Below are 21,927 nucleotides of genomic sequence, written 5' to 3' on the forward strand. Positions count from 1 at the left end.
AATATCTAAAAACATTGCCATATGTCCCCGGGGGGTAGGGAGGAGGTAAAATTGCCCCTGGTTCAGAATCACTATACTAGAGGGAAGAGGCCGTTCAAGGATTCCAAAATATTGCTCCCACCCCAGAATGGTCTGGGAGCAGATGGAGTTGCATGAAAGGTAACTGGGGAGCCAGGGTCCATGAAGGAAATTTGGGATCAAGAAGAAATGAATGCTCAGTGCAGATCTGAGAACCTGAGGGAGATTGTCAGGAAGGAACTAGGGGTGAGAGGACAGGGTGTGCTGTGCCGGGGATGGTGTGTGGAGGAGAGGAACAGGAAGCTGTGTGGGTAGGAGAGGCGGGAGAGGGGGACAGGGCACGATGGTCGGGCAGGGGACTCACATCCAGATCGACAGGAAGCCTGGTAGGAACTGCAGACCCAGAGGTTTCACACAGAACCCTGGGCTGTGTGGTCCCAAGAGGAGAGGGGTGTTGAGGCTCTAATTACGCTTAGCCTGTTCAGTAGAAACAAAGGGGTCCCACAGGCTGAGGCACGGAGGGAGGGCTAAAAGCCAGTCACTGCAAGAAGCCCCCTGCAGCCTTCCCTGCGCTGCCGCACTCAGAACCTTCCTTGAAGTGCTTCTCCTTCCAGAATCACCCCCCTTAAGCTCCTCCCTGGTTCTTGCTCCTGTTGCATCCATGACTCCACAACTGGCCTTACAATCCACCTCAGCCACAGTCTCTCTAGGTGCAGGGGGGTGGGGCACAGTCTCCTGTGCTCTGCCACCACCCCTCCCCCACCCCCAGCAGTCCAGGTGTGCCTTAAGCCTCAGTTCCTTAACCCTCATGGCCAGAAGGAGGCTGGGAGAGCTCCTCTGCCTTGGACCCTTTAGCTGAGAAGTGGCCAGGAGCAAATGCTCAAGAGGCCCACTCCTTGCATCCCTCTGGGGCACTTCTGGGCCCCTGGCAGCCACCTCCATCTCTCTGGAGCCAAAGGGGACCCCTCCTGCACCCCTGGGTAGGAGGTAGCTCCAGTCAGGCCCCCAAAGCCACAGGGGCACCCAACATTCTCTGACTCTTGTAGGTCTGTAGCTTCCTTTGTATCCTTCTCTAAATCTACCCTTGGAGGGAATCTGCCCACTCATTTATCCTAGATTAAAATATTACTCTCTCTGCTCACCTTTTCTCAATTTTACCCTATAAACACTTGTTGAATGATTTACCCAAATAAAGTTTATGCTGTCATAATTTCTTTCTGGGACCAGGTAGAGTAAAAAGAAAAATAAAAAATGCTACACCTACCAGGGCCTTCCTTTTCACTGGAGTTAGCTCGGGGGTTCAGTATAGACCACTGCTTTGAAATCCTCTAATCCATTCCTTTTTCTTCCCGCCCCCAGTCCTTCTCTATGTCATATAAACTTGAAGTTGTCTAAATTTTTATTTCACCAAAATGATGCATACCCGATATTTTATTTCACTTTGTGTGACACTGGCTTTTCCTTATTTGGGAAGTATGTAATTTCCCTATTTGGAAGAGATGGGAGACCTGGGCATTCAGATCAGTCTGAGGGTTATAGCCAAAAGAAAGCTTTTAAATAATTTTGTGTCTGATAGCCTTCATTTAAGATTATGGGTTTTCTCCCTTCCTTTTTCCCTTCAGTCTCATTAGACGCTAAGAGATGAAATGAGTCTTTCGTCAGGAGAAACTAGCCTTTGAATGACCTTCTTTTGCATTATCTCCCTCCTTCTAGATACTATCTTCCCTTGGTTTCCATGACACCTGTCTCACAGTTCCCCCCCTAAGATCTTTTCGGTGCCTCTTTCTCAGTCTCCTTTGTTGAATCTTCTTTCTCTTCCCGATCGTTCCATAATAATAGTGATAAAAATTAAAATCACCACAACTGTGATTTATTGAAAGCTTATTACATGTCAGGAACCCTTGTTCTAAGCCCTTTAAAGGCAGTATAGCTCTTTAATCCTCATAGCAACCTCAGAGGATAGCTATTACTACTACTTTCTACTATTACTATTAATATTAATTTAATTACTATTAATGGCCACATATTTAGATTACCACAGTGCACTAGATGCATTCCCTGTGCTATACAGCAGGTACCCATCAGTTGTCCATTTTATACATAGTATCAATAATGTATATGTGTCAATCCCAGTCTCCTAATTCCTCCCACCCCATCCCTTTCCCCCTTGGTATCCACTCATTTGTTCTCTATGTCTGTGTCTCTATTTCTGCTTTGCAACTAAGATCATCTATACCATTTTTCTAGATTCCACATATATGCGTTATTATATGATATTTGCTTTTCTCTTTCTGACTTACTTCACTCTGTACGACACTCTCTACGTCCGTCCACGTCTCCACAAATGACCCAATTTCATTCCTTTTTATGGCTGCGTAATATTCCATTGTATATATGTACCACATTTTCTTTATCCATTCCTCTATCGACGGACATTTAGGTTGCTTCCATGTCCTGACTGTTGTAAATAGTGCTGCTATGAATATTGGGGTGCATGTGTTTTATTGAATTATGGTTTTCTCTGGGTATATGCCCAGTAGTGGGATTGCTGGGTCATATGGTAGTTCTATTTTTAGTTTTTTAAGGAACCCCCTACTGTTTTCCATAGTGGCTGTATCAATTTACATTCCCACCAACAGTGTATGTGAGGGTTCCCTTTTCTCCACACCCTCTTCAGTATTTATTGTTTGTAGATTTTTTGATGATGGCCATTCTGACCGGTGTGAGGTGATACCTCATTGTAGTTTTGATTTGCATTTCTCTAATGATAAGTGATGTTGAGCATCTTTTCATGTGTTTGTTGGCCATCTGTACGTCTTCTTTGGAGAAATGTCTATTTAGGTCTTCCACCTATTTTTTTTTTTTTTTTTTACATTTTATTTAAAAAAAATTTTTTGTTGTTTTTTTGTTTTTTTTGTTTTTTCATTTTTTAAATTTTTAAAATCTTTATTGGAGTACAATTGCTTTACAACGTTGTGTTAGTTTCTGTTGTACAACAAAGTGAATCAGCTATAAGTATATAAATATGCCCATATCCCCTCCCTCTTGAGCCTCCCTCCTATCCTCCTTATCCCACCCTTCTAGATCGTCACAAAGCATCAAACTGATCTCCCTGTGCTGTGCAGCAGCTTCCCACTAGCTATCTATTTTACATTTGGTAGTGTATATATGTCAATGTCACTCTCTCACTCCGTCCCAGCTTCCCCTCCCCCACTGTGTCCTCAAGTCTGTTCTCTAGGTCTGCGTCTTTATTCCTGCCCTGCCACTAGGTTCATCAGTACCTTTTTCTTAGATTCCATATATATGCATTAGCATACGGTGTTTGTTTTTCTCTTTCTGACTTACTTCACTCTGTATGACAGACTCTAGGTCCATCCACCTCACTAAAAATAACTCAGCTTCATTCCTTTTTATGGCTGAGTAATATTCCATTGTATATATGTGCCACATCTTCTTCATCCATTCATCTGTCAATGGACATTTAGGTTGCTTCCATGTCCTGGCTATTGTAAACAGTGCTGCACTGAACATTGTGGTACATGTCTCATTTTGAATTATGGTTTTCTCAGGGTACATGCCCAGTAGTGGGATTGCTGGGTCATATGGTTGTTCTAGTTTTAGTTTTCTAAGGAACCTGCATACTGTTCTCCATAGTGGCTGTATCAATTTACATTCCCACCAACAGTGCAAGAGGGTTCCCTTTCCTCCACACCCTCTCCAGCATTTATTGTTTGTAGATTTTTTGATGATGGCCATTCTGACTGGTGTGAGGTGATACCTCATTGTGGTTTTGATTTGCATTTCTCTAATGATTAGTGATGCTGAGCGTTTTTTCATGTGTTTGTTGGCAATCTGTATATCTTCTTTGGAGAAATGTCTATTTAGGTCTTCTGCCCATTTTTGGATAGGGTTGTTTGTTTTTTGAAATTGAGCTGTAATAGCTGCTTGTATATTTTGGAGATTAATCCTTTGTCAGTTGCTTCATTTGCAAATATCTTCTCCCATTCTGAGGGTTGTCTTTTCATCTTGTTTATGGTCTCCTTTGCTGTGCAAAAGCTTTTAAGTTTTATTAGGTCCCATTTGTTTATTTTCATTTTAATTTTCATTACTCTAGGAAGTGGGTCAAAAAAGACTTTGCTGTGGTTTATGTCAAAGAGTGTCCTGCCTCTGTTTTCCTCTAAGAGTTTTACAGTGTCTGGTCTTACACTTAGGTCTTTAATCCATTTTGAGTTTATTTTTGTGTATGGTGTTAGGGAGTGTTCTAATTTCATTCTTTTATGTGTAGCTGCCCAGTTTTCCCAGCACCACTTACTGAAGAGGCTGTCTTTTCTCCATTGTATATTTTTGCCTCCTTGTCATAGATTAGGTGACCATAGGTGCATGGGTTTATCTCTGGGCTCTCTATCCTGTTCCATTGATCTACATTTCTGTTTTTGTGCCAGTACCATACTGGCTTGATTACCGTAGCTTTGTAGTATAGTCTGAAGTCAGGGAGCCTGAATCCTCCAGCTCCATTTTTCTTTCTCAAGATTCTAAGTGCTTGTTGATGGTATATAGAAATATAATTGATATTTTGATATTGATTTTGTATGCTGATTTTGCTAATCTCTCTTAATAATTGTAAATTTTTATCTGTAGCTTCTTTAGGATTTTCTGCATACACAAGCATATCATCTTCAAATAATAACTGCTTTATTTCTTCTTTTCCAATCCATATTCATTTTATTTCTTTTTCTTGCCTTCCTGCACTGGCTAGGACCTAGAATGCAAGACGTGGTGATGGGGGACATCCTTGTCTTATTCCTGAGCTCAACACACTTTCAACAATTCAACATTAAGTATGACATTGGCTACAGGGTTTTGATATACCATTTATCAGATTAAAGATGTTTCCTTCCATCCCTAATTTACTAAGAGTTTTTAAAATCTTCAATGGGTGTTGAATTTTATTGAATGTTTTTCTGTATCTATTAAGATGATCACATTTTTCCCTTTTACCTATTAATATGTTAAGTTACATTGTTTGGTTTTCTAGTAAGAAAATAACCAGGAATTCCTGGTAAATCCAATTTGGTCCTGATTTATTATAATTGTTAAATATTGCTGGATTCAATTTGCTAATATTTTTTAGGATTTTTATATCTATGTCCATAAGAGATATTAACCTGTAATTTTCCTTTCTTGTAATATCCTTATCAGACTGTGGTATCAAGGATTTGCTGGCCTAATAAAATTAGTGGAGGAGTACAACCTCTTTTTTCCTATCCTCCTTTGGTTTTCTCCATTTACAAACAAGGAAAATGAGGTCCAAGGTGTTTTAAGTAGATTATTTCTCGTATCTGTATTATATTCAATTACTTGCTAATAACCATGATTTATTGAACCAGACTCCTTATATATCGTTATTTCCAAGGTTACCCTATTATAAACCTGCTGAGAAGAGCATCCTCATTCACATGCAGATTTTCACATGTAACCACTACTTCCTGAGGATACATTCCTAGAGGTAGAGTTGTTGAATGAAGGACTATGTTCTACAGGAACCGGAGGGAAAAGTGGCCCATGGCATGACCTACTTTGGTAGCACTGGTTCATATTCAGGGCCCTTCCTCATTTCTTAATGTGCCTGTAATACTCTTTAACCCTGAGCTACTATAGACTTTTTAAAAAAATATTTATATTCTGGCCGCGCCGGGTCTTAGTTGAGGCACATGGGATCTTTTAGTTGTGGCATGCGGGATCCTTAGCTGCGGCATGGGAACTCTTAGCTGCGGCATGTGGGATCTAGTTCCCTGACCAGGGATTGAACCCAGGCCCCTGCATTGGGAGCATAGAGTCTTAGCCACTGGACCACCAGGGAAGTCCCTATAGACTTTAATATGTAATATTTAAAGGTCAATTAGCTCTAAGAAATCACCAAATTACTTAAATTTTCAAACGGTTTGGGGAGTTGTATTTTAACTTTTTTAATGGAACTTTTGAAACATGCACAAAGTGTAGAGAATGGTATAATGAACGCCCATGTTCCCATCACCGAGCTTGAAGAATTATCAACATTTTGCATCTTGTTTCATCTATAATCCTTTATATTTTTAATGGGGTATTTTAAAGCAATTACTAAACAGCATATCAAATGGTATGATTCTTCTGTACTCTATCCATAGTTATATCTCCCCTTTTCCATTCCAAATATTTTTTTATTGGGGTAAAATTCGTGTAACATAAAATTTACCATTTTAAGTGTACAATCTGGTGGCATTTGGAATACATCCATTTTTAAAATTTCTCTTTATTCTCAGTACATTTTCCCAGAGGTTTGTTTACTAGTCTTTTGGACAAATTCACTTTTGGTTTAGCTGACTTTTCTACTGTTTGTTTTCTACTTCATTGATTTCTACTCTTATCTTTATCGGATGTTCCCTTCTACCTTAACTAAATTATTATACTGGACATTTGCTGCACACATTTTCAGTCTTTTTTGCAGTCTTCATTTTAAATATACATACGTTGGCTTTAAATGTGCTTTTGAGTACTGTTTGAGGTGCATTCTACAAGCTTGGCTGAAAATCAGATCTTTCATTATCATTCAGTTCTACATGTTTTATTATCCATTTCCAGCAGATGGAGGCACTTCTCTGGCTGAAGACCAATGGCAGAATTTAGCCTCAAGATGGTTACAGGCTTCTGTAAACTTCTAGATCCACAGTCCCAACCACTCTACCGTCACCCTTGATGAATACCACATCTTGAGGTACTCAACCAAAATAAAAGGATGATCTCACTTGCATTTTCTGGAATGAGACTACATCACCCCCTTCTTTGTTTGGCTACCCTAAATCCTCCTTTTGTGATAACACAACTACCCTCAATGACATATGGATGAAAAAGAAGATAATTAGAAATTTCGTTTCAAGCAGGAGTATGTTGCTACACTGTACCGACTAAACCATGTTCCTCAGTCCAGCTTTTGGGAGTTGGGCACTGGATGAGCTGTTTGGGCACTGGCTAAGCTCTTTGAGAAGTGATATAGTGATTCCAATCTGAATACTGTACTTTGTGTAAAAGTGGCCAGTTAGGTTGCCTATGGAGGGGTTGGGCAGTTGGATCAAGAGAGGAGGGACTTGATTTGGGCATTCTTGAAACCCTGGCTCCTTCCCTTACAAGCTGTGTGAACTTGTGTATGGTAGTTAACTTCTCTGTGCTTCAGCTTCCTCCTTGGTAAACTGGAGTAATAACAGGAAGTCCCTCAAAGGGTTGTGGTGAGAATTAAATGCGTGAGCATTTGCAAAGTTTTAGAGTGCCTGGTACATTTCAAGCACTGTGCCACAGACTACCATCATAACTGCACCAAACGCTTCTCTCCAAACATTCTGAATAGGCTTGTAGATGGATTACCTAAGCCCTCCCTCTCAGCCTCTTCACAGGGAATTTTATTAAACTCAGTAGCCTTAGGCTACTTTACTCATGTGAAGGGGGGAGAGAATAAAAATCCTGTAAGAACCAAATAATTCCTCTCAGAACAGGAACTGTCTTTGCTTAGGAATACACCTGCAGGGATGCTTGTTTAGCTGGCGAGGTGAGTGAGGCTCTCTGGACCCAGCTGAAATGGCCTGGGTCTAGAGGAAGACAGCAGCTATACTTCTCTGCAGAAGGAACTCTGGAGAATGGGAGCTGCTAAGCCAGGGAGGTGAGGGAGACCAAGGGCCAGGAAGGAGGCTGAATGGAAGAGAAGTTTGAGTGAAACTGCCTTAAGATTCTTTTGTGTAATTTGTTGATTGGTTAATTTGTTTACTGGTTGGCCTTTAAAAAAAATAATTTGTTTTAACATTGTTTAGTGTAGCATATGCTCAATTAAAATGAAACAGCTTTCAAACACAGAAAGAAACAAAGTAAAAGTGAAAGCTACCCCAACTCCCTGCTGTCTAGTCTGGTGTATGTTCTTCCAGATCTGCTTTTACACAAACACAAACATATATGTTCTTGTTCCTTTATATAAAATTCAGGTCATAGCAGGCACTTGGCTCTGAGATTCTCTTTCGTGTTGTCTGCTGTGTTGGGATGAACTTCCTCCACTCTCCCAAACCTTCAGTGAGATCCTGCTACCTGCCTTGTGCTGGCAGGTATTTGGACTAGGTCCTTGATTTCTATCAACAGTTTCTCTCAGTGAAAGGGAAAAAATATAGTTTTACCTCCCTACATTCATATAATGATATTAATACAGCCACTGCTCATGGTGCCCCTACTCTGTGTCCGGCAGTCTCTTCGGCGCTTTACTTCAATTCTCACATCACTTTCTCACAACGAGCCCTTGGAAGTCAGTCCCACTATTATTGCATGTGGGTTCACAGACAGAGGACTTGAGAGGCCCAAAAGCTAAAGAGAGGAACAATAAGTAGGAAAATAAACATATCAGAATCAGGACTCAGACCTGTAGTGTCTCTTTAAATCTTCACAATGACCTTATGAGGGAGCTGTCACCACAAAGGAGGCAACTAAGGCTACAGAGTTTACAGAGCAAGATAAAGCCACTGAGAAACTACCAGTCCTCTCGTTTCATAGGTATATCTCTTCCTGCCAAACTGATGAAAGCAAGCAAGCAAGCAAGCAAAGATCTAAATGAATGGAGAGACATGCAGTGCTCATTGACTAGAAGACTCAATATAGTAAAGATGTCAATTCTCCCCAAAGTGATCTCTAGGTTTAAAATAATTAGCATCACAATCCCAGAAAGATTTTTCATAGATATAGACAAGCTTATTCTAAAATTTGTGAGGAAAAGCAAAGTAACTATGATGGCTAAAACAATTTTGAAAAAGAAGAATAAACTGGGGAGAATCACTCTATCCAATGATAAGATTTATTATATAGCTACAGTAAATTGAGGCAGTGTGATATTAGAGGAATGAGAGATACAGATCAGAGGAAACAAATAGAGAACCCAGAAAGAGACCAACACAAATACACCCAACTGATTTTTGACAAAGGTGTAAAACAAATCAATAGAAGAATAGCTTTTTCAAAAAATGGTGCTTGAACAATTGAACATCCACAGGCAAAAAAAAAAAAAAAAAGAACTTCAACCCGAACATCACACCAGATACAAAATTTAACTGAAAATGAATCATGAACTTAAGTATAAAATGTAAAACTATGAAACTTTTAGCAGAAAAACATAAGAGAAAATCTTTGGGACCTCGATCTTGCTGAAAAGATCTTAGACTAGACACCAAAAAACATGACATACATAATGGAAAAAAGCACTATTAACTGGACTTCACCCAAACTAAAAATTATTGTGCTGAAATAGAGCCTGTTACGAGGATGAAAAGACAAGCAATAGACTTGGAGAAAATATTTGCAAACCACAAATCCAACAAATAATTGGTATCTAGAATATGTAAGGAATTCTGAGAACTCTACAGTAAAAAACAAACGATCCAATTAGAAAATGAGCAAAAGACATGAATAGAATCTCACCAAAGAAGACATACAGATGGCAAAGTAGCACATGAAAAGATGTTCAACATCATTAACCATTAGGGGAATGCAAATTAAAAGCACAATAAGCTACCATTATATACTCATTAGAATGGATAAAATATAAAATAGTAATACCAAATGTTGGCAAACATGTGGAAAATAGGATCTGTCATACAATGTTGCTGGGAATATAAAATAGTAAGGCTCTGGATATCATTCTGACGGTTTCTTATAAAACTAAACATGCATTTACCATATGACCCCGCAAGCACACTCTTGGGCATTTATCCCAGAGAAATGAAAACATGTTCACACAAAAACCTGTACATGAATATTCGTAGCAGCTTTATTCATAATAGCAAAAGCAGGAAACAACCCAAATGTCCTTCAATTAGTGATTGGATAAACAAACCTGGTACATCCATTCAGTGGAATACTACTCAACAATAAAAAGGAACCAACTATTAATATACACAGCAACTAGGACGGACCTCAAGGGCATTTCACTTGGTGAAAAAAGTCAATCCCCAAAGGTTACGTATTATAGGGTTCCATTTATATAACATTCTCAAAATGCCAAAACTATAGAGATTGAGATTAATCGTTGCCAGGGTATAGGGACGGAGCAGGGGGCTGAGAATATAAAGGGGTAGCACAAGGGAACACTTTTGAGATAACTGAACAGTTTTATATCTTGACTGTGGTGGTTGTTACACAAATCTATACATGGGGTAAAACTGTAGAGAGCTACATGCACTCATGAAAATGAATGCACGCAAAAAGTGATGACAGGGGCTTCCCTGGTGGTGCAGTGGTTGAGACTCTGCCTGCCAATGCAGGGGACACGGGTTCGAGCCCTGGTCTGGGAAGATCCCTCATGCCGCGGAGCAACTAGGCCCGTGAGCCACAACTACTGAGCCTGCGCGTCTGGAGCCTGTGTTCCGCAACAAGAGAGGCCGCGATAGTGAGAGGCCCGCGCACCGCGATGAAGAGTGGCCCCCGCTTGCCACAACTAGAGAAAGCCCTCGCACAGAAACGAAGACCCAACACAGCCAAAAATAAATAAATTAATTAATTTTAAAAAAAAGTGATGACAACTGAATATGGTCTGTAGTCCAGTTAACAATACTGTACCAATATCAATCTCCTGGACTTGATATTTTATGGTAATTACATAAGATACTGTCATTGAGGGAAGCTTGGTGACAGGCACTTGAGCCTCTCAGCACTGCTTCTGCAACTTCCTGTGAGGCCATAATTATTTGAAAGCAAAAGGGGGGACTTCGCTGGTGGTCCAGTGGTTAAGACTCCAGGCTTCCAATGCAGGGGGCGTGGGTTCAATCCCTGATCAGGGAACTAAGATCCCACATGCCTCGCGGCCAAGAAATAATAATAATGAATAAAAGTATATAAAATGTAGCATTAAAATGTTTTTGAAAAATAAATAAAAACAAAAAGTTTTTTTAAAAAGCTACTGTGGGATTTCCAGAGTTTCAAAAAGTAGCCTTGGTGACTTTAATTACTAGAATCATTCTGTGCTACTTCCTTTTCATGCATAGCTGGGGTAGTTTAAAAATTCCTTTTCCTTTTGGCAAGTTTTGCAAACATGTGCTCAAAGGAAGTACACTAGTGCTTCTTTTTAAAATTCTGACAGCTTTTTTATAATACAGTTTAAAATAAAATTACATGCACATGGTAAAAAAAGATCCTCCTTAAAAAAAAAAAAAAAGATCACTACTATGTTTTTAGACCCTAAAGACTTTTGCTTATATAGGTTATAGATCTACCAATATTTACTATATTCAAAATCAAAACTGAAAATATCTAAAAACATTTATTAATTCATTAAATAACAATAAACCCACATGTTAACATAAACAACATATTTTATTAAAATAACTATTTTCCAAAACAAAAACGAATTTAGAAATATTTTATATTTTTGAAAATCCCTGTAATGTCTGCCTTAATACAAGACAGCTAGACTCTCGTATTTGCTTCATCATTGTGATATGATTGTGGTTATTTTGGTTGATGTGTATGAAGAAAATCCAACCTTATGGAGATACGTAGTGGGAAAAAGGAGGATTTCCCAGAACTTTGAATGTGTCTCAGGTGTCAGGTGTCTCCAGGGTCCCTAGACCACACTTGGAGAACCACTGTGCTGGAGATACATACTGAAATATTTACAAAGGAAATGTTAGGATGTCTGAAATTTGCATTAAAATACTCCAACACACACACATACACATATACACGTCAATTCTCATTATACATGGTAGTTATGTTCAATAAAATTACCTTGAGCAGTGAACTAGCAAATGCTGAGTCACTGAGGTTCCTGCAAGCCCCTGGTCACATTCTCATCAACCAATCAACATATAACCTTGTTTCGCCTGTGTTTCTGTTTAAAGACACCTTATTTTATATTTCTTAAAATAATGAATTATATGCAGTTTCTTAAAAAATAAGTTTATTTATTTATTTATTTATTTTTGGCTGCGTTGGGTCTTCGTTGCTGCACATGGGCTTTCTCTAGTTGTGGCGAGCGGGGGCTACTCTTCATTGCAGTGCACGGGCTTCTCATTGCAGTGGCTTCTCTTGTGGTGGAGCACGGGCTCTAGGCATGCGGGCTTCGGTAGTTGTGGCACACGGGCTCAGTATTTGTGGCTCACGGGCTCTAGAGCACAGGCTCAGTAGTTGGGGCACAGGGGCTTAGCAGCTCCGCAGCATGTGGGATCTTCCCAGACCAGGTCTCGAGGCCCTGTCCCCTGCATTGGCAGGTGGGTTCCTAACCACTGTGTCACCAGGGAAGTCCCTGCACTCTTTCTTTATAATACCAAGAAGGGTCTAACGTTTTCCTGACCCGGGAAAATGACTTTAAATTTAAAGTAACGTGACTTTAAATTTCTTTGGCTCTCAGCCTCACAAAAATGTTGTTTACTATGCTTTGGAAAGTTTGGCTGTCATCTTATGAACCCACAATTTAGCTGCTTTTCCATCTTTGCCATAGCTTCATCGCACACAAATGGTATTTTAGTGATTTCTGGAGTGGTGTCACATATAGGTCAGCAAATTTCCTCTTCCCTTTTCTGGATGTACCGTATTGTTAAATCAATAAATTGAACTCACAGTCAACATCACTAACTCATGCCTGAGTGAAGCTTATCCAATGCATGCATTTTCTCTGTAAGGTACATCACAGCCTTCTTGCTGTGTCAGCTTATGAACTCTGTTCACTCCCTTATATTCATTGAGGGTTATGGCATCTCAATTAATTTCTTCTTTTCCACCCCTAAGTTTTTCCATTACCTAAAGTAATTTCAAGTTCCACGTTTTTACTCGTCCAACACCCTGGCCTCTCACTCCCTTGATCATCTTGTCTCCAATGACCTTCTTTCATGGCCATACCCTGAACTTTGTGATCACCTAGAATTCTTTATTCTTGAAACAGTGAAGTTTAGTCTACTTCTGTCTCTCCAGCTCATTCTCTCTCTTATCCCCACTGCACTAACTCTTCAATCTTATCAAGACCTCCTTGATCCATCCATTTTCCTCCCAGCATCGCTTCCCATTTCCTTGTTTTTTACTCTATATCTTATAATCAATCGCTTCAACCTCTCTGACCAATATTCTCATCAAACCTTGCCCCCAAGATATCAGCTCTGAATCCACACAAGAATTGTCTTTTCTATCTTATGCTATGGGTTCTAAGAACTGATAATGAAAATATCATGGGTATAATGATCAGTACTCTCTCATTTTTGTGGTTTTTCAATCTAATACCACCTGGAAATCCTCCCACAAAACTTCAGTCAGTTCCTGCTCTCACTTCTCACAATAGCTCTTCCAAATCTTCATCACTATCCTCAAGCCCAATACCTATTCCTGCTCCCAACATTCTCAGTACACAGAATAAACTCTTTGTTAACAGGAAAAACAGAACTAAGGATGTGAATTCTAGTCACTTCCTGGTCTAGGTTAAGTGAGTAAGCGAAAGAAAGTACCACAGTCAACCAATTCTTGGGAGATCCATTACTGTCCAACCAACCTTCATATACTCTCTTATGTCCAGTACCTGGGAAAGCCTGAGATTTTTAAAGATTCAGAGGAGGGAAGACATCTCCTATTTTAGAGATTAAAGTGCCCCACTACCCTTATGTCTAACATCAGCTCCTCTACTGGAGTTTTGGATCTCATCCCTTGCCTTCTCAGAAATTTCATGCATCAGTCATCACCTCTCTCTTCTGTATCTTCAACCTTCTCTGTCTCCTAGCTCCTTCCCCATTAGCTGCAAACATTCTCAAGTCCCTACTATCTTTAAAAAAATCCTACCACAATCTTATGAGACCTTCCAGCTGCCATCTGATCTTTCCCTTTCCAAGCTTATTGGAAGTATAACATGCATTTACAATCTCTATTACTTCAATGCCCAATGTTCCAGTTATACACTGCTGTGTAATAAACCACCTGCAAACTTGGGACTGAAAACAATAATCATTTTATTATTGTCATGAATGGGTGGGTGAGAAATTTGGGCAAGGCTTACTGGACAGTTTTTCTGCCCCATGTGGCATCTACTGGAGTCACTCAGTGGCATCCAGCTGGCGGCTAGGCTGATCTGGTGGAGCCAAGATGGTTCTGGTTTCCTTTATGCTTGGTGTCTTGGTGGGGATTTCTGGAACCCTGGGTGCAGCCGGGCTTCTCTCTCTCTCTCCATGTCGTCTCACAATTTCTCCATGTGGTCTCTCTAGTAGGGTGATCAGACTTCTTAAATGATGGCTCAGAGCTCCAAAAGATCAAGGCAAAAGTTACAAGGCTTCTTATGACCTACTCTCATAAGTCAAGCACCATCACTTCCCTGCATTCTATCAGTTAAACTTATTTAGAGACTTCACCAGATTCAAGACTAGGGGACTACACAGGAGTATGATTACTGGAAGGAATGGTTAACAGAAAACACATGTTAAAGTCTACCACACCCATGCACTCCTCAAACTGCAATCTGGCAACACTCCTTGCCACTCCACCGAAATTGCAATTTCTGAGGTAAAGACCTCTTAGTTGTTAAATCCAATGCCGGCTTTTCAGTACTTGCTTTGCTTGCTTTTTCTGCTGAACTGGACCCTACTGACCACTAACTCCTTCATGAAATTCTCCTCCCCTGACTTTTGTATACCACCTTTCCTTGTTTGTCTTTAATTTTTCTGTTTCTCAGTTTCCTAGAGTGACTCATTTCTTATGCTCTCCCCTTAACTACTGGGCTTTGTTATCAGTTCTCTTCTCACCCTGTACATGCTATTTGGTTACATCATCTAGACCTATGGCCTCATCTATCACTTATCCACTGGAGATTCTCCATTATACATCTCCATCCCAGATCTCTCTCCAGTCCTCAGACTCAGATGTACTCTGACTGGATGTCCCACAGGTACCTCAAACATGGCCAAAGCTGAATTCATCTTCCCCCTTAAACTTGCTCTCTTTCTTACATCCTCTATTTTGTATTGACCATCCTTCTAGATGCCCAAGGCAGAAATCTGGAAGTCATCCTTAACTCTACCCTCTAATTCCACCTCAAATACTTTGTCACCAATCCCCAACCATTCAACCTGCTAAAATGTTTTGCAATTTATCCACTCTTCTCCATCCCAGATACTAGATCTGGCAGAGGACTGGGTAGGGGCCTTGGCCTCTCATTCTGATCTATGAATTATATAGAAGTTACATTTACTACAATAAACTCAGATAACTTTTTTTAAAGAGGAGGTGACTAAGAGATATCAGGACAGGGGATATTTAAAAAGTGAATCTCCTTATGGAAAAAGGCACTCAGGTTTGTGGCAGCAGGGCCCTGCCTGTCCAGAGTGAACTCATTTTAGCTCATGGGAAAGCCCAGGTGGGGGCTTATCAAGCTTCTCATACCTCCAAACCTGTCATCCTGAAACTTCATCACATTTAGCTTATCCGGTTATAAAACTGCCTTTTTCAAGTCACATCATTGAGAGCTAACATCTGGATATAATCTGGGTATAATTTCTTATTACCTGACTAGAAGAGTCTTGCTACATTGGCCACAGGTTATACAATAGTGACCAGGCAGGTTCTGGCTTCCAGTAAATGACCGAGTAGCTTCTATCAAGCCACCTTTCCTTCAGATATAACAACAATATACTCTGGACAAAATATTAAAAAACAACTACCTGAAAGTACTGACAAACAACCTGAAGCATGCAGAAACTGGAAAAGAAACTACACTTAAAGGATAGGATTAGAACCAGGTGAGATTCCCAATTTTTAAGGCTTTTAGCCACAGAGCAGGCCCCAATCAGTGACCAGATAGGTTGTAAAACTGAGTCTTTACCGGAAGACAGAATTCAGGATTTCAGCAGCTGGAGCCTATGGAGGTAAAATACTGGAATGGAGAGATCTTGACAGGTGGAGCCCTAAATTCTGTGTATAAACTCTGTCCAACTCTCTGGCCAACCTCTGAACCATGCACGCACAGGGCAGTCTCCAAATAGCTCAGATAAAACTAAAAGAACTAAATAGAAATTTCAGCTGGTACTTACTGCAGGGGAAATTGAGTATGGAGTTTGAGTTCAGTCAAGTTGACTACCTGCTAAAACAAAAAAATCAATACTCTTCAGAGGGACACAATGGAATCCAGATTCTCTACAACATGTCCTCTGACAAATCCAAATGACTGGGCATATCGGAAACAGAAAAATGTGACCCATACTGAAGAAAAAAGGTAATGAAGACTAGCCCCCAAGATGACATAGATGTTGGAATTAACAGAGAGGAGTTTTTAAGCAGCTATTATACCTATGTCCAAGGATACAGAGGAAAACATGCTCAAAATGAACAGCAACCTGTTGCATTCCATCCAGGTAGAGATGATCAATATGTAGATATGGGCAACTGATTCAAGGTGTAGAAGAGACATGGCAAGACTGGCCAGGAGCGACAGTACCCACTGACATCCCCTTAGTTCAGATTCTCATTGTTTCTCATGTAGACTATTAAAACAGTCTCATAAATTATCTTTCTGCTTCTGGTTACTATTTACTATGACCCCCCGCCCCACACACACACACAGACCCTAAGCACATCTACATTGATTCCAGAATTAACTTTTAGAATACAGCTTTAATCAGGACTTTATTGGTTGCAAGTGACAGAAACACAACTTTGACTTGAACACAAGAGGGAATTTATTGGAAGTCTCACATAATCATACAAAGGGCAAGGATGTGGATGGGCCTCAAGGACAAGACCAGAGACTTGAACACTAATAGGATTTTACAGCTCATCCTGCATGCTGACTGCATTTTCTCAGACAAGCTTCCTCCCTGGAGTTGTAAAAGGGCCACCAAGAGGTCCTGGCCACACATCTCCAAGCTATGCCACAAAAGTGGGACACAATACTTTCCCCCATTTAAGTTGGTTTTAAAAAATTGAAGAGAAGGATTCTGATTGTTCTGATCTAGATCACACGCCCATATGTCAACCAATCAAATCAACTGTGACTGGGGAGATGATAGGGTACTTGGACTGGAAGCCCCAACTAGAACTCCATGGCTGGACAGGAAAGGAGCAGCACTCCCCCTGAATAAACAGGGTTTTGTTTCCAAGGGAAGGGAAAGACCCTGGGTAAACAAACAAAAATAATAAAGGTCCAACAGGTTTCCTGTATTCTCTACCTCAACTCCTGGTAACCCCATCCTCCTTGCAATCACCCATGGCAGAGTTCTGGAACTTCTCTTACAGCAGAGACTGCCAGTTGTCCCCATTATCTGTTCTTTCCTTCCCTCCACCCAGCATTTTGCTGCTTAGAACATGAACGTGATGACTAAAACTCTATCTTGTACCATGGGGACAAGTGTCACACTGTGGAGATGACAGGCCATTAAGCCTTCTAGGGTTTAATGAATTTCTTTCTTTAATGAAAGAGAAATGAATTTCTATCCTGTTTAATCCACTGTTATTTTGGATGTCTGATAGCTCACAGCTGAACCTAATCCTAACCCCCTCACTCCCCACATCTAATCAAGGCAAAACAATCTAGAAGTTAAGAGTGGCATGCAGTGAAACAGGTTAGAGTGGGTTAGAACCAACCACCTGGACTTAAATCTAGGCTCTGTCATTTACCCGCTCTGTGATCCTCCGCAAATTGCTTTATCTCTCTGTACCTCAGTTTCCTCAGGCATAAAATGAGGTCAATAATGTTATCTACCCCATAGATTGGTTGTGAGAATTACGTGAGATAATTCACATAAACACTGAGAGTAGCGCCTGGCACATAATAAACGCTGAGTGAGTGTTAGCTACCGTTTTCAATGCCTGCCAGTTTTACCTACTGAAAGTCCTGGAAGACAGTCCATACCTCCACTGCCCAAGTGCCACTTTATTCCACTCCAAGGAGCCCTGCCTCCAGTCCTATTCCTCGACAGCACCCTCCACACTGCCTCAGCCTGATTCTTCTAGAGCACCCCGATCTGACCAGGTCACTCCTTTTTGAACCGTCTTGATGACTCCCCATTATCTACAGAATGAAGTCTTAACTCCACAGCTGGGTGACCAAGGCCTTTTTGGCATTTGGCACTGGCTCACCACCTGCCACTCCTCCACCACCGACCACACCCTGGCTGCAGCACTGAGCTATCTATCCTCTACCACCACTTCCTTACCTGCCTCAAGAGTGTCAACCACTCCCACTCTCTCTCTCCTGAACTCTTTCCTCTCTTGGCTTCTGTGGCACCACACTGTTCTGATTTTTTTCCAGTCTCCCCGGCTGTTCCTGTTTCATCTTTCTCATGGGCTTCTCATTTTCCACTCCCTTGGTAAGTGTCAGGGTTCCCTTCTTAGTCCACTCCCTGTTTCACTGCATGTCCTCTCCCGAGTGATGGCATCTACCGTCAGGCTTTCAAGCTCCACCTACACACTGTGATCCCCTGATCTTCACTCCTGACCGCCGACCTGAGCTCTGGTCTCACACATCCTCCTGTAGATCACAAGGACACAACTTTAGCATGTCCAAAGTGGAACTCATCTTCCACCCTTACTCGCTTCTCCTCTTTGCACTGAATCTACTGGTGGCACCACCATTATCCAAGCCAGAAACGTTCATTCTCTACATCTAAGAAATTACCAAATACTGCCAAATTCACATCCTCAGTAACTCTCCAGTCTGTCTTCTCCTCTCCATACTCACCGCCATTGTTTTAGTCTGGCACTCCTCCTCTGCAGCATGAACTCAGCAATAGCCCCTTCTCTGCCTCCAATCCAAATGATGACGTGTGTCACCTACTTACAGTGATAACCTTATCATGCCACCGCCCTGCCCGAAACTCTTCACTGGTTCCCACTGCCCAGTCAGACAAAATTATTCCTTTCCCCATAGTTGTTAAATGCCTACTATGTACCAGGGACTATGTTAAGTTTTGGGTTGGCCAAAAAGTTCGTTTGGGTTTTTCCATAAGATGTTACAGATTACAATGTTGACCATGAACTGGCCCTTGCCTTCTAAGGAATTTGCCACCTATCTGGGAAGACAGATACACAACCACATACTAATAACATAATGTATTAAGTCTTGTGATAGATATATTCACAGAGCATTACAGGAGCATAAGACTGAGTTCCTTGAAGCAGAGACTGGGGTCTTCCTAATCTTTGTATCCCCAACATCTGGTACCAGGTCTGATTCAATAGAGAATTGTTTCTGAATACTGAACTGATGATCCTCTCTGATCCTCAGTTTCCCTCTATGTAAAATGGCTCACAGCTCATATATCAAATGAATTAAATCTATGAACTTTGTTTGAATCCAGATTTGAATGAACCAAATGCAATTTTAAAAATGAGACAACTAGGTAAATTTGAATACTTGGTATATATTTGATAATGTTAGGATATTATTGCTTGGGTTTTTTTAAAGTGTTATAATGATACTGTGGTGTGTTTAAAAGTCCTTACCTTTTAGGGTCTTCCCTGGTGGCGCAGTGGTTGGGAGTCTGCCTACCAATGCAGGGGACATGGGTTCGAGCCCTGGTCTGGGAGGATCCCACGTGCCGCGGAGCAGCTGGGCCTGTGAGCCACAATTACTGAGCCTGCGCGTCTGGAGCCTGTGCTCCGCAACAAGAGAGGCCGCGACAGTGAGAGGCCCGCGCACCGCGATGAAGAGTGGCCCCCGCTTGCTGCAACTAGAGAAAGCCCTCGCACAGAAACGAAGACCCAACACAGCCATAAATAAATAAATAAACAAATACTTTAAAAGTCCTTACCTTTTAGAGGAATGTAAGAAAGTATTTAAAAATGAAATTATGCAGTGAAAAATTATCTGGGATTTGCCTGAAAATAATCCAGTGGTGTTGGATGGGGGGTATAGCTGAAACAAGCCTGGCCACGCCTATGTTAATAATTGCTGAAGCAAGATGATGGACAAAATAAATGACAAAATTAATCTCTCAGGGTTCTGTGGCAATTCAACAACATGATTATATAAAGTTTCTGATACAGTGCCTGCTGTCTCAAAAAATGTTAGTTTTGCTTCTCACCTCACTCTTTTAATTCCATCCAGGGCAAAGCAGGAGAAACAAGTCGGTGGTGTGGGAGCTAGAAGCCCAACATGCAAAGAACTGGAAATATACTCAGCATCGTTTCTCTCCTCTGCCTGGTAAAGACAGAGCGGCTTGAGCGCCAGATGACTCCCAAGCAGCCTTGGGTAGGAATAGCAGTGCTCCAAAACAGCACAACAAAGGGGAAGAAATCATGGCTTGAATTTCTGTGGAGAGGAGAGAAAACTGCGTCAGACATAAACATGAACTCTTGGCTGGAAAGGGCTCCTCTTTTCCTCTGCTACTTGAATCCCTGTGCAGCACTGCCACCTGGTGGCTCTCTGGCATCGCTTTACCTAGTTCCTGGATGCAGTTGGCTCTCAGAGATCTGACTGCACTGAAAATTCTAGAAGGGAACAGCCCCTCTCAACCAAATGTTCCCTGAATTGCTCAAAGTTGAGCATAACATATCATATCCCTCATGTCCTGCAAAGTGCCTTGTACTCAAGCTCTGTTATAGCACCTCTCACTACATTAGGATTGTTTACCAGTGAACATTCATTCACCTAACAAAATTACTAGGCATGGGAGACACAAGAGTGAACAGTTGAATTCTGTTTAATTGAGCATATAAACAGAGTTAAACATGTAAACAGAAAATTAAAATAATCACCTTCCCACCCACTATAAAATTAGTTACATTTAACATTTGTTGAACATTTACTATATGCCAGGAACTTGTCTAAGTCCTTTATGTACACATGTATTAACTCATTTAACTCTTACAGTAATTCTGTGAGACAGATATTATCCTGCAGAGACACAGAAAGGTTAGGCAAATTGCCCAAGGTCACAGAGCTAGGAAATGTTAGGGCTCAGATTCAAGCCTGACCTGGGTTCAGAGCCCCTGCTCTAGTTTAAAAAAATACCACTGCGCCTCTACCCTCCCCAGTGCCTGTTTGATGAGCGAATAAATAAAAACCTTGGACCTCTGAAACCCAAGGAGAGAAAAGCTCAGGTAGTAGAATCTACTCCCAGGAGGTTAAGCTGATCAAGGACTTGATTCCATCCCTCTGAATCTCACCTAGGCCCTGGGGGTTCTCTCTGTGGGATCCCTGCCTCTATTGCAGTGCCCTGTTTAATGTTCTGTCTCTCAAACATAAACAGAAAACACTCCATACAATTCTTCCTAACATATGGAAACACGCTGGCATTTTCAATAATATGCTACCAAATTCTAAAGGTGAACTGAACAGAAATAAACAAAGCAATTGCAGGAAGCATTCAAAAACAATTTCAATTCTGACCATACCGACATGGTTTCCAGCTTTGCGCATTTGGTATCTGGATTCGTGGCTGGACTCAGATTAAAAATCTGGCTGCCTTAGGGATATAATGTACAACATGATAAATACAATTAACACTGCTGTATGTTATATATGAAAGTTGTTAATAGAGTAAATCCTAAGCCTTCTCATCACAAAGAAAACTGTTTTTTCTATTTCTTTAATTCTGTACCTATATGAGATGACGGATGTTCACTAAACTTATTGTGATAATCACTTCATGATATACGTAAATCAAATCATTATACTGTATGCCTTAAACTTATACAGCGGTGTATGTCAATTATATCTCAAAACTGGAAGAAAAAAATATATGGATGCCTTTTGGTGAGCACTTACTCTGTGCAAGGCATTGTATTTTGCACTATTGATGCATTATCCCATTTAATCTTCTCACCAAATCTGTGAGGCAGGAAGGTACCCCTATTTCACAGATAAATAGGGTCAGAGAGGTTAAATTGCCCAGGATCATACAGCTAATAAGCATATAAGCAGAAAGTCTGGGATTTGAACTTAGGCAG

At 40.9% G+C, this 21,927-nt stretch overlaps 1 protein-coding gene across 3 annotated transcripts in view; it reads right to left on the bottom strand.

The window, feature by feature from the left end:
• TMSB15C (thymosin beta 15C) overlaps positions 1–21,927 on the bottom strand; it is a 58,072-nt gene that overhangs the window by 23,775 nt on the left and 12,370 nt on the right. The window contains exons 2-4 of one of the 3 annotated variants that reach the window (XR_009500131.1): positions 20,061–20,287; positions 16,071–16,117; positions 13,984–14,287 (exon numbers count right to left, since the gene is read on the bottom strand). The gene's annotated coding sequence lies outside the window, so the exon portion shown is untranslated. Of the gene's footprint in view, positions 1–13,983; positions 14,288–16,070; positions 16,121–20,060; positions 20,288–21,927 lie in introns of those variants that run through there. The other 2 variants (XR_009500130.1, XM_059910008.1) reach the window with 2 other exon arrangements.

Source organism: Balaenoptera ricei, chromosome X, assembly GCF_028023285.1.
Source record: "Balaenoptera ricei isolate mBalRic1 chromosome X, mBalRic1.hap2, whole genome shotgun sequence".
Lineage (NCBI taxonomy): Eukaryota > Metazoa > Chordata > Mammalia > Artiodactyla > Balaenopteridae > Balaenoptera > Balaenoptera ricei.